The sequence below is a fragment of the Thamnophis elegans genome, chromosome 4, assembly GCF_009769535.1.
Source record: "Thamnophis elegans isolate rThaEle1 chromosome 4, rThaEle1.pri, whole genome shotgun sequence".
Lineage (NCBI taxonomy): Eukaryota > Metazoa > Chordata > Lepidosauria > Squamata > Colubridae > Thamnophis > Thamnophis elegans.
The window spans coordinates 11,213,560-11,223,531 of NC_045544.1; the positions used below are offsets into that span (position 1 = coordinate 11,213,560).

Here is a 9,972-nt window from a genome sequence, read left to right on the forward strand (position 1 = left end):
TGTAAATTACTTAAACCATGCTTCTTTTTCCCTTTTTTATCTCATGTCTTTAACCCCTTTGACTTAACTACTTTTCAGTCCCTTTCTTTGCTGTTGATAATATTGTTTATCCCGAAAGGAAGTGTGTGTGTGTGTGTGTGTGTGTGTGTGTGTGTGTGTGTGTCCAACATTGTTTCCTTCATAAACCACTTAACAATAGATTTTTCTAGTTCAAGCTTTAACAGTTTAAAACAGACAATATGGATAGAGCCCCCCCCTTCTTTAACTAGTGATAGTTAATAACTCTTTTTTTGTTGCAATGCAGGTAATTTTTGTTGATGCCACACTGTAAGCAACAATTCAGCAATGCCTCTCTTAAGAGTTTATGACCATGTATTTTTATATTCGGTTAAGAAGACGATTGAGACAATCCCTTCAATTTTATTTTGAATTTTGTTGGGTGGCAATTCTAAGAGGGAAACCATTTGTCTTCTCATTTCTTGAAATAAACTATCTCCTGAAAATACCATATTTTTTCCATCTTTAAGATGCCCCCATGCCTAGGACTCCACACACACACATTTTTCTTACTCAAAATTCAGAAATCAATATTTTAAACATTAATAAATAAAAAACATTTATTTTGCAGAGTAAGTCATTCGTATACCAATACTGGTATTTATTTCTTTTGTTTTCTGACATTTTTATGGGCTCAGAATGCTTTGACATTACCTCTCCCTGTTGCATCTGGGCACTGGCTATACGCTCTCCGCAGCATCAGCTGATGTCAGTTACATAAGTGTTGTGGCCCAGCAGGAGCCGTTGGAGCTGCAAACAGACTCCAACAGTGAGGGGCCCTATGAGTCGGCTCTGGAAGATGTGGAGGACCCTGGACAGGGTTCCGACTCCGAGCAGGGCGCAGAGAGGCTGGTTGGCCACCAGGAGGCGCCTGAGGCATGGACCAGCAGTAAGAGCCGAAGGGAGTGTGCTCATGATGTCAGGCGAGGAGACAAGGGAGGTGGTCCTGGATGCCAGGCAACGCTGGGCGGATCGATGGAGAAAACAGCTACACAGTTACAAAAATAATTGGACTCAGCTGGTTGTAATTAGGCTCCTCTCAAGATTGTATTTAAGGAGGGACTCAGGGAGGAGTCTGATTTGCAGGATTCAACTTCATTCATAACGCTGGAGAAGCTGTCATCTGTCTACGTCGAAGTCTGAGTTGCTGCCAAGGTTCTTATCTGTTTGTTTATGCTTGGGCTTTCAGCCACCGAAGTTTATGTTTCCTGTTCATTAAAGTGCTGTGAAATTCCAGTTAAGCTTGTCTCGGCATTCGTTACTGGATGGAGGAGGGGGTCAGAACACATAAGGCTCATGATTGGAGGAAATCTGTTAGCTTGTCTCGGCAACCGACAATTTCGCTCATGAGGCTTGTTTGCAGAGATAAGGTATCAGCAATTTCGCAACCGCAGTTGTCCTCTCTGCCCACCCCCCCATGTATAAGATACCCCTCCATTTTTTGGTAAATATTTTTAAGAAAAAGTATCATCTTATACATGAAAGATACTGTACTTTGTTGTATATTCATCCCATTTGTGACTTCAGAACAACATACCTGTAATATAACAAGAAAGTCCACAATGAAACCTTTATAAAGGTTTACAGTTTCAAACAAATGTTTTAGTTATTGCCCTAACTTTTCTTCTAGAAATAGAAGACCTTAGCTGCCTCTGAAATTGAAATATTTCTTTGGAATTATGCAGGATAGAGGGAATTGGCTACAAATGGAACAAGATTTGCTAGAAATTGTGTTACTTGTGTTTATAAAATAGTCTCTTAGGAGCCTAGCAAGTTAAGTAGTAATCACACGAGTCATTCCGAAAACAATACTTTGAATAAACTCCCCATTAATGAAGGTGATGTACTCAGAAGAAAATCAACAAATGGCCTAATACTAACTAAATCATATTTTCTCTGTATATCTTTCAGCAGTTCAGAAGCATAATGGCAGCACTGAATTATAAATACAGTCAGAATGAACCACCATTGCTTGAAAATAAAAGCATGTTTTATTTGATATATTCATGTTCATACTAGTGTTTAAGATTGTAGAAGAGGTGTGAATGAGAATTAATGTATAGAGCTGCTAGATTTGAGCTGCCAAAATTAGGACAACTACTTGATGGCAGCAAAGAGACTTAGAAAACTTGAATGCTTTGCTGGTGTCATCCTGATTTTTGAAATTCAGAACGTTTAGCCACACCAATATATGATTTAATTATCTTTTCTTCTGTAGGCTAAATACTTAGAATGTGGTGTCCAAATCATAGCTTTATGGATTCTAGAAACACAACTAATTTCAGAAATAAAGCAAGATCATTACTCATGGTTCCACCACAAAACCACGGTAGACAAAAGCGCGCTCGACGAAAGCGCGTACGTGACGTCATCACAGCGCGACGAAAACATCACGCTGTGAGCGGTAAATTTAAAATTAAAGCGAAAACCTTACCCTAACACCCCCCCCAAACCTAACCCTAAACCTTACCCTAAACCTAACCCTTAACCTAACCCTAAACCTAACCCTAAACCTAACCCTTAACCTAACGCTAAACCTAACGCTAACCCTTAACCTAACGCTAAACCTAACCCTAACGCTTAACGTAACCCTAAACCTAACCCTAACCCTTAACTTAACCCTAACCCTAACCCTAAACCTAACCATTACCTTTATGTGAATCGGCTTGCTTTAATTTTATTTTAATTTCAATTTAATTTATTTTTTTATTTTTTTTGTCGCGCTGCTGATGACGTTAGGTACGCGCTTTCGTCGAGCACGGTTTTGTCTACCGTGGTTTTGACGGGTCACGATTACTCACATATACTAGTTCCGCATATCATAATTGGTGATATCTCTACTCATTGTCTAGTCAGTCTTTTCAGACAATATTACATAAACAATTCCAAAGACTGTTAATATGGTTCAATCTAAAACAGCATGGTGACCTATTGGTGAAGACACTCAACTCTGACTAAGAAGGTTGAAGTTCAATCCTAGGTAGCAGAAGATGTTTCTCTCTTAGGATGCAAAGAAAAAACACCTGTGAATGCCACATAGGCTTCAGGAAGGCCATCCAGCCAGTAAATATTCAACTCCATTCACAGGTCCCAAGTCTACCCCTACTTAAGGGATTACAGTATCATAAAAAGAGAGCTAACATGGTTCAATCTATCAGGCTCCCTGACTTACTTTACCTTAATACTATCTATTTTTATTTCAAAAATTTAAGCTAGAAACTAGCATCCTGCAGAGCAGAATGACTGCCCCTATGATCAGCTTTATTGATAAATCTCTCTCTCTGTATCCTTCTAAAAACAATAGCTGGACATAGCCAAATGCTTTCACTAGTAGGAGAGATTAAAAAAATAACAGAATAGCAGGACACATCCTAGGAAGGAGATATTTCCATTTTGTTTTTGTTTTTTACTTAAAAGATGCATAAGCCACATAAGCAGGGCCAGCAGGAAGAATATGCCTCACAACACATTGCCCTGCTATAATCTGGGCAGTTGTACAAGAAATAATTGCCATCTTTGGAATATTTCACCCTACGTGGAATTCTGCCCAATTGTTTAATTTGCTGTGGAAGTTCAGTTTAGACTATCCCTAATGCAGATAACATTGTTTGAAGTGTGAGTCTTCAAATGTGATCTGACACATCACAGCACTTTTTCCTTTTTGTTAATTTTAGGAAATGTTAATGATTAGCTCTAGGGTTTAATTGAAAGAGATTCAAGTCCATGATTTAAGCTTGTACTCAATTGAGCCATTAGAGTTAGAACATTGCCACGGTTTGCTTAATAGCTAACAATAGCTGAATATATATTATCGGTACTAAACAGAAAGCTGAATCTTAATATATTGACCCCTAAAAATATCTAATTAGCTTTCCTTTCTTCATTTGCTGACTTGTAAGATGATGAAGTATAAAGTCTACTGGAAACTTGGACCTGGGAATTAAAATGAACTGAAAAATCAGCATGAGTGGGTTATTTTATTAGGAGGAAACCCTAATTTTATTGAACGTTTGTGCTGAGATTCAATCAGCATAGTGTTTCTATTTAGATGCTCATCAGTTATTACAGAGAAGTTTAGGAAGGTTCTGAGTATCCCTGTGGCATTTGGGTAGGTGAGGAAACACTTTTCTTAAAAGCTTGCAAGCAAAATCAGGATGTTTTCAGTGTTGTGAATCACTGCCCAAGCCTCACCTCTGCTCCAAAGCTTACTGGGGCAGGAGAAGACAATCCCAAAGCGTAGTAGAATGCATTTTTATTTCTTCTGAGTGCTGGAAAAAAAAAGGGAAAATGGAAAGCTGATTCTTTGAACCTTAGTTCCCGTGAGGATAGGCCCTACAGCAGGTTTAAGAAACCTTGTGAGGCAAGAGACACATTTTGAATTTGAAGAGCATTTTGTGAGCATATTTACAAACTGAGGTAGTTTGGGAGAAATGCCAGTTTTACAAAATGGTTGCCATTGTGGGGAAGAGCCCACAGGATTGTGATTATAGACAGCAGCAGGGGTGGGTTTCAGGCGATTCGCTGCGGTCCCCGCGAACCGGTTGGTCGGCAAACCCGGAAGTAAGTAACTTCCGGGAACGCCGAAGGGCCCACCCGCCCGCCCGCGTTTCTTACCCGGTTTTGACGAGTTCTGCGCTTCCACGCATGCGCAGGACGCATACAGCGCCTGCGCGATCCTCCAGGAGCAGCTGGAGCATCGTACAGACGCTAGTACGCATGCGTGCACTGCGCGCGTGCACGAGGACGCTGCCGGCCTCGTTCCAACCGAAACGGTTGGAACGGGGCGAGAAACCCACCCCTGGACAGCAGCCACAATTACTACAAGCAAACAAGCCAAAAGGGTGCTCTCTCAACTATCCCAGCGGCACCTTCTTTGGGCCTGAAGACATTACTGAAGGTGAGATGATGTTAGAGGCTGATGCTTGCTTTGGAAAGGAAGAAAAAATAGAAGAGGAAGAATCCTTTCCTTTCTGCATCTTCTTCTTGCTCTTGCTACTCCTAATTGGAGAAGAAGTGGGGAGATAAATATGTTCAGCTGTGATAGTAGTAGGGATGGCTTTGAGATTGTTAGCAGGCATCTAAGCACTGGGTGGCTTAGTAGCTAAGATGATGAGCTTGTTGATCGAAAGGTCAGCAGATCAGGAGTTTGAATCCCTTGCGCCGTGTCATGGAGTGAGCTCCCATTACTTGTCCCAGCTTCTGCCAACCTAGCAGTTCGAAAGCAGGTAAAAATGCAAGTAGAAAAATAGGCACCACCTATTGGGAAGGTAATAGCGTTCTGGGTGCCTTCGGGATTTAGTCATGCCAGCCATGACTAAATCCCGAAGGCACCCAGATGTCTTTGGACAGCACTGACTCTTTGACTTTGAAATGGAGATGAGCACCATCACCCCTAGAGTTGGGAATGACTGGCACATATGTGCAAGGGAAAGTTTTACCTTTATCTTTAAGCACTGGGGTAGAGATGGATAATGCTCTATTTGACTTGGAAACATTTCTGGATTTTGCTCACTTTGTCCAAACCCAGTCAACACAAACATTTTAAGAAGTCACTTCTTCCCAATCACATTCCAGTGCACATATCTCTGGGGCAGAGCAAGTATCAGTCAGGAACTTGTGGCCATCTAAATTTGTCTTATTATTTTAAAGTTGTTAGCTGAATTATATACCACTCCGAATCATACTACACGGAGGGACATTCAGTTAGTGCTCAACTTATGACCATAATTGAGTCCACAATTTCCACTGATAAGCAAAGCAGTTGTTAAGTGAATTTCTCTTAGTTCAGTACCTTTTTTTGCACAGCTGTTAAGTGAATCACTGCAGTTATGAAATTAACACAGGTGTGAAATGAATCTGGTTTCCCCATTGACTTTGCTTGACAGAAGCTCACAAAAGGTGATCACGTGACCCAGTACACTGCAACCATCATAAGTACATGTCAGTTGCCAAGCGTCTAAATTTTAATCACATGATCACGGAGAGGCTGCAGTGGTTCCAGGTGTGAAAAATGACCGTAAGTCATTTTTTTTCAATGCTCTAAGATCCCTAAATAAATGATTGCAAATCAGGGACTACCTGTATTAGTACTAGAATTAATTAATTAATTAATTACACTTGAATGCTGGAGTACAGTCTCCAACATCCTTTACTATCCGCCCAGTGGTGGGTTTCAAATTTTTTTAGAACCTCTTCTGTAGGTGTGGCCTGCTTTGTGGGAGTGGCTTGCTGGCCATGTGACTGGGTGGGAGTGGCTTGTCGGCCATGTGACTGAGTGGGAGTGGCTTGCCAGCCATGTGACTGGGTGGGCGTGGCCAACTTGTAAAATGGGATGAAACTCAGTTAACAACGCTCTTGCTTAGCAACCAAAATGTTGGCTCAGAAACTCTGGCGTTTGAAGCACACAAGTCTTAAAGCTGTCAAGTTACAAGACACTCGCACCCCTAACCCTTTAGAAAAAAAACCCCAGGGGTGTTCAAACTTGTCAGCTTTAAGACTTGTGGACTTCAACTCCCAGAATTCCTCCTCTCGCTCTTCATCTTGATGATGTGTGGACGGGCAAGGGGGAGGGAGCTGGAACCAGTTCTAAATGGCTCTGTAGATTTGTGGAACCTCTTCTATAGAAGAGGTTAGAACTGGCAGGAACCCATCCCTGCATCCGCCACACTGGTTTGAGCTGTAGCGTTGTAGTTCATAAACGTGATGAGAACTGGAGATTTTCCACCTCCCTTCTAGAAATCAGATTCCATTAACAGCCACCCATTGTGTTAAAATCCCAACACATCTGCATTGTGCTTGTCTTATTGACATTAAATTTCTCATCTGCCATACTCAGTTCTGATTTTCCTATCTTTGATTTGATTTACAGGTTTTAATAAAATAAGTCTGAACATTTAGCAGACGCATATAAAATCAGACCTTGAACAATACAATTTCGCCATTCTATTTATGCATGGAAATCGGATGAGATGGTATTCTTCTTCAGTCTGCCACTTTTGCTTGTAATAAAATGACTGGTTTATGGGAAATAAGGCCGTGCTCTCAGTACTTGACCTAGATTTATGATAGAACTTGTAAAAGTATTTGGTTTCAATAAATCTGATGGATTAAACTCCATTCTTGTTAACATTTTGATAGACATCCGCTTTTGTAGGCATATAATTGCCAAAGGAGCAGTGCAAATATGGCTATTAAAATTAAAATTCAGACATGAAATAGTGCTATCTGCATCTAGCAATATCTATATCAACCTTTTTTATGGTGATCAGGGAAAAAAAACATGACACCTTTTTTTTTTTAAAAAAAAAAAGAACAAAGTGGCTTAATCAAGAACTGAAGTTCTTTTTTAAAAGATGAAAAAAAGTCTATTCTGCTCACCTAAAGCAAAGAAACTTACCTTCTGCAGTATTTAGGTGCTGAGCACTCTCCTGTCTGTCTCATAAGAGGATTATAAAGTGCAAGCTTCAGAATAAAAGGAAATATTAAAAAGAGTTATTAAAACTGACAATTTAATGCAAGCAATGTGGCATTAAACATTTCTTCCCTTCAGTGGCTGATATTGTAAATATAATTTTATTTCACTTGAATGTTGACTGGTCATTCTAAATGAGTGTTTGTTGTAGAAACCTTAGGCTGCCAAAAGTCATAATCCATAATCCAGGTTTGATTGCTTAATTCGGCTTTTGAAGGCTGGCACGAAAGACAAAGATATCTATTTTGTTAGGAATGGCTCTTATTCAGTTCTGCCATCAAGTTCACAGTAACCCAAATTATAAGCAGGTACTATTTAAATGTGACTTAAAGTTTTTAAATATACAGTGGTCTTCTTGCGACATATCCATCCTCAGATGTTGGCGATCATGTTGGCAACCCTATTTTTATCAACAGCTGCACAAAAAAGTGCTGTTGAGTTTTGTCCAAACCAATTCCTTAGATTTTGAAGTCATGATGTTCTTCTTCTGCCCTGACCTCTAATCATTGAAAATTGAAAAGCAAGGATAGGCAACTTGTGGCATCCAGATGTTGCTGAATTAGAGTTCCCAGCAGCCAGCATGGTCAACCGAGAAGGGAATATTGGTGGTCCACAGATTCACTATGATTATTGTCAGATCATGGAAGTTCATCAAGTAAATAAATGCTTGTTCATTCCAACACTGACACTGTATAATAGTGAAAGTTAGACCTTGAAAAAGCAGTAGTGATACCTTTGAGCCTCGATGTTGGAGAAGGGTATACCGGTAGAGGGAAGACGAGGGAGGGAAAGACAACAACCAACAGCATGGTGGATGGACTCAAAACAATGAATGTGCCATTGGAAGACCTGAAAACCAGGTCAATGTAAGATTGTCCTGGGGTAGGTCCATCTATATGGTTATCTATGTGGTTGTTAAGATTCAACACTGACTTGATGGCACATAATCAAATCAAATTGATTAATCCAATTTACTGTGTGGTCTTGAGTTAATACCCAGCTATAAACCTGGGGGACCTTATAATAATGACTTACATTTCCAAATTCTCCAGCCAGCCAGAAGTGCCCATTAGAAATGTTGGATTATAATCCTTGAATACTGGAAATTCTCATTGAAAGCATCTGAAAAAAAAAACAGCAGGTGAGGAAGAGGGGTATATTCTTTTATAAAGTGCAAAAGGATTCTAGAGGCAAAAGGAGATTTGGATCCTGATCTATTAGAAGAAGAAAAATCCCCAGCTTTTTAATATGTATCTGTCTCATCAGTGCAGAGTCATTGCACCGATTGGCATAATTTCTGCATATACTCTCAGAGACAGCAGGAGGGCTGTTAGCCCTCCTCTTCCTGGTTTCAATTGAAACTATACAGAGTGGCTTTTCTGAGCCACTTTGTTGTCTAATATTCCAAAAGTATATTTGTTAAAACAAGATAAGACATGTGAAGTTCTTCATAATACATTAAAGTGAAGCAGAAGGGACTTTTTTTCCCCAACAAGCCATGAATTTTTAAAACTCACTAGCACTATAATATTATTGCTATAAGATGGTTGCCCAGTGTTCTCTCCCTCCATAAACCTGAGAAAGGGAATTCAATCTAAGGAGCCAACCAACAACTGTAATCTAAAATCCATCTGGAAACTGTCTAAACCTTCATTTCGGAACTTCTGATCTTCACTGATATTTTCATCTCAGGGATAGACGGACGAAATTCTATCTTATTGATTAAATATGTCAACACTTCCACGTTATTTTTTATTAGGAGGTGATTGGAGTACGATTAGAAGCCAAGTGGGAATGTGGAACTTTCTTGGTCTTTGCAAAGCTAATCCGGAGAAAATTAAGGCCATATTGTCCGCATGGTTCTGATCACTGAAACTCTTATGAAGGATTTTTTTCCCCTCTCATTTATGGTATATGAGGATAGTAAAATCACTGGCGTGAGTTTAATGACGTCCCAATTCTACTGGGTAGATTAGTTCTTTGGTTTCTAGAGATATATCAAGCGGAAACATTGGGGTGTAGAATATAAAAATTACTTATTTACTAAATCCATCCAATCTGCATGCAGCTCAGGGCACCTTACATAAATAAAAGCAACAAATAAAATGGCATCAAATTTTACTTGAATGAAGGCTTTGAGGGATTCCGAAGGGCATTCAGCTATGCTTCACAATAATTTATCCTCCTTTTTTTCAACACTCTGTTATACCAGTAGCATGTCTTGTACTACTGAGTTACATCTACTCAGTAATAGTTTCTTGATTGGAGGGCTCTCACAAAGGCTGCTATATAGTTTAAATCAGTGGTGGGTTTCAAAAATTGTTCGAACCTACTCTGTGGGTGTGGCCTCCTTTGTGGGAGTGGCTTGCTGCCCATGTGACTGGATGGGAGTGGCTTGCCGCCCATGTGACCGGATATGAAGATGCCGACGACACTTCTCAGAA

General features: G+C 40.0%; 1 long non-coding RNA gene across 1 annotated transcript in view; it reads right to left on the reverse strand.

Moving 5' to 3' along the window:
* Window positions 1-1,277: 1,277 nt before the first annotated feature.
* The window catches only part of LOC116506980, a 9,539-nt gene continuing 844 nt past the window's right edge, over window positions 1,278-9,972 (reverse strand). The window contains exons 2-5 of the long non-coding RNA XR_004255117.1: window positions 8,564-8,650; window positions 7,454-7,518; window positions 4,249-4,325; window positions 1,278-1,594 (exon numbers count right to left, since the gene is read on the reverse strand). This is a non-coding gene — a long non-coding RNA (uncharacterized LOC116506980). The remainder of the gene's footprint in view (window positions 1,595-4,248; window positions 4,326-7,453; window positions 7,519-8,563; window positions 8,651-9,972) is intronic.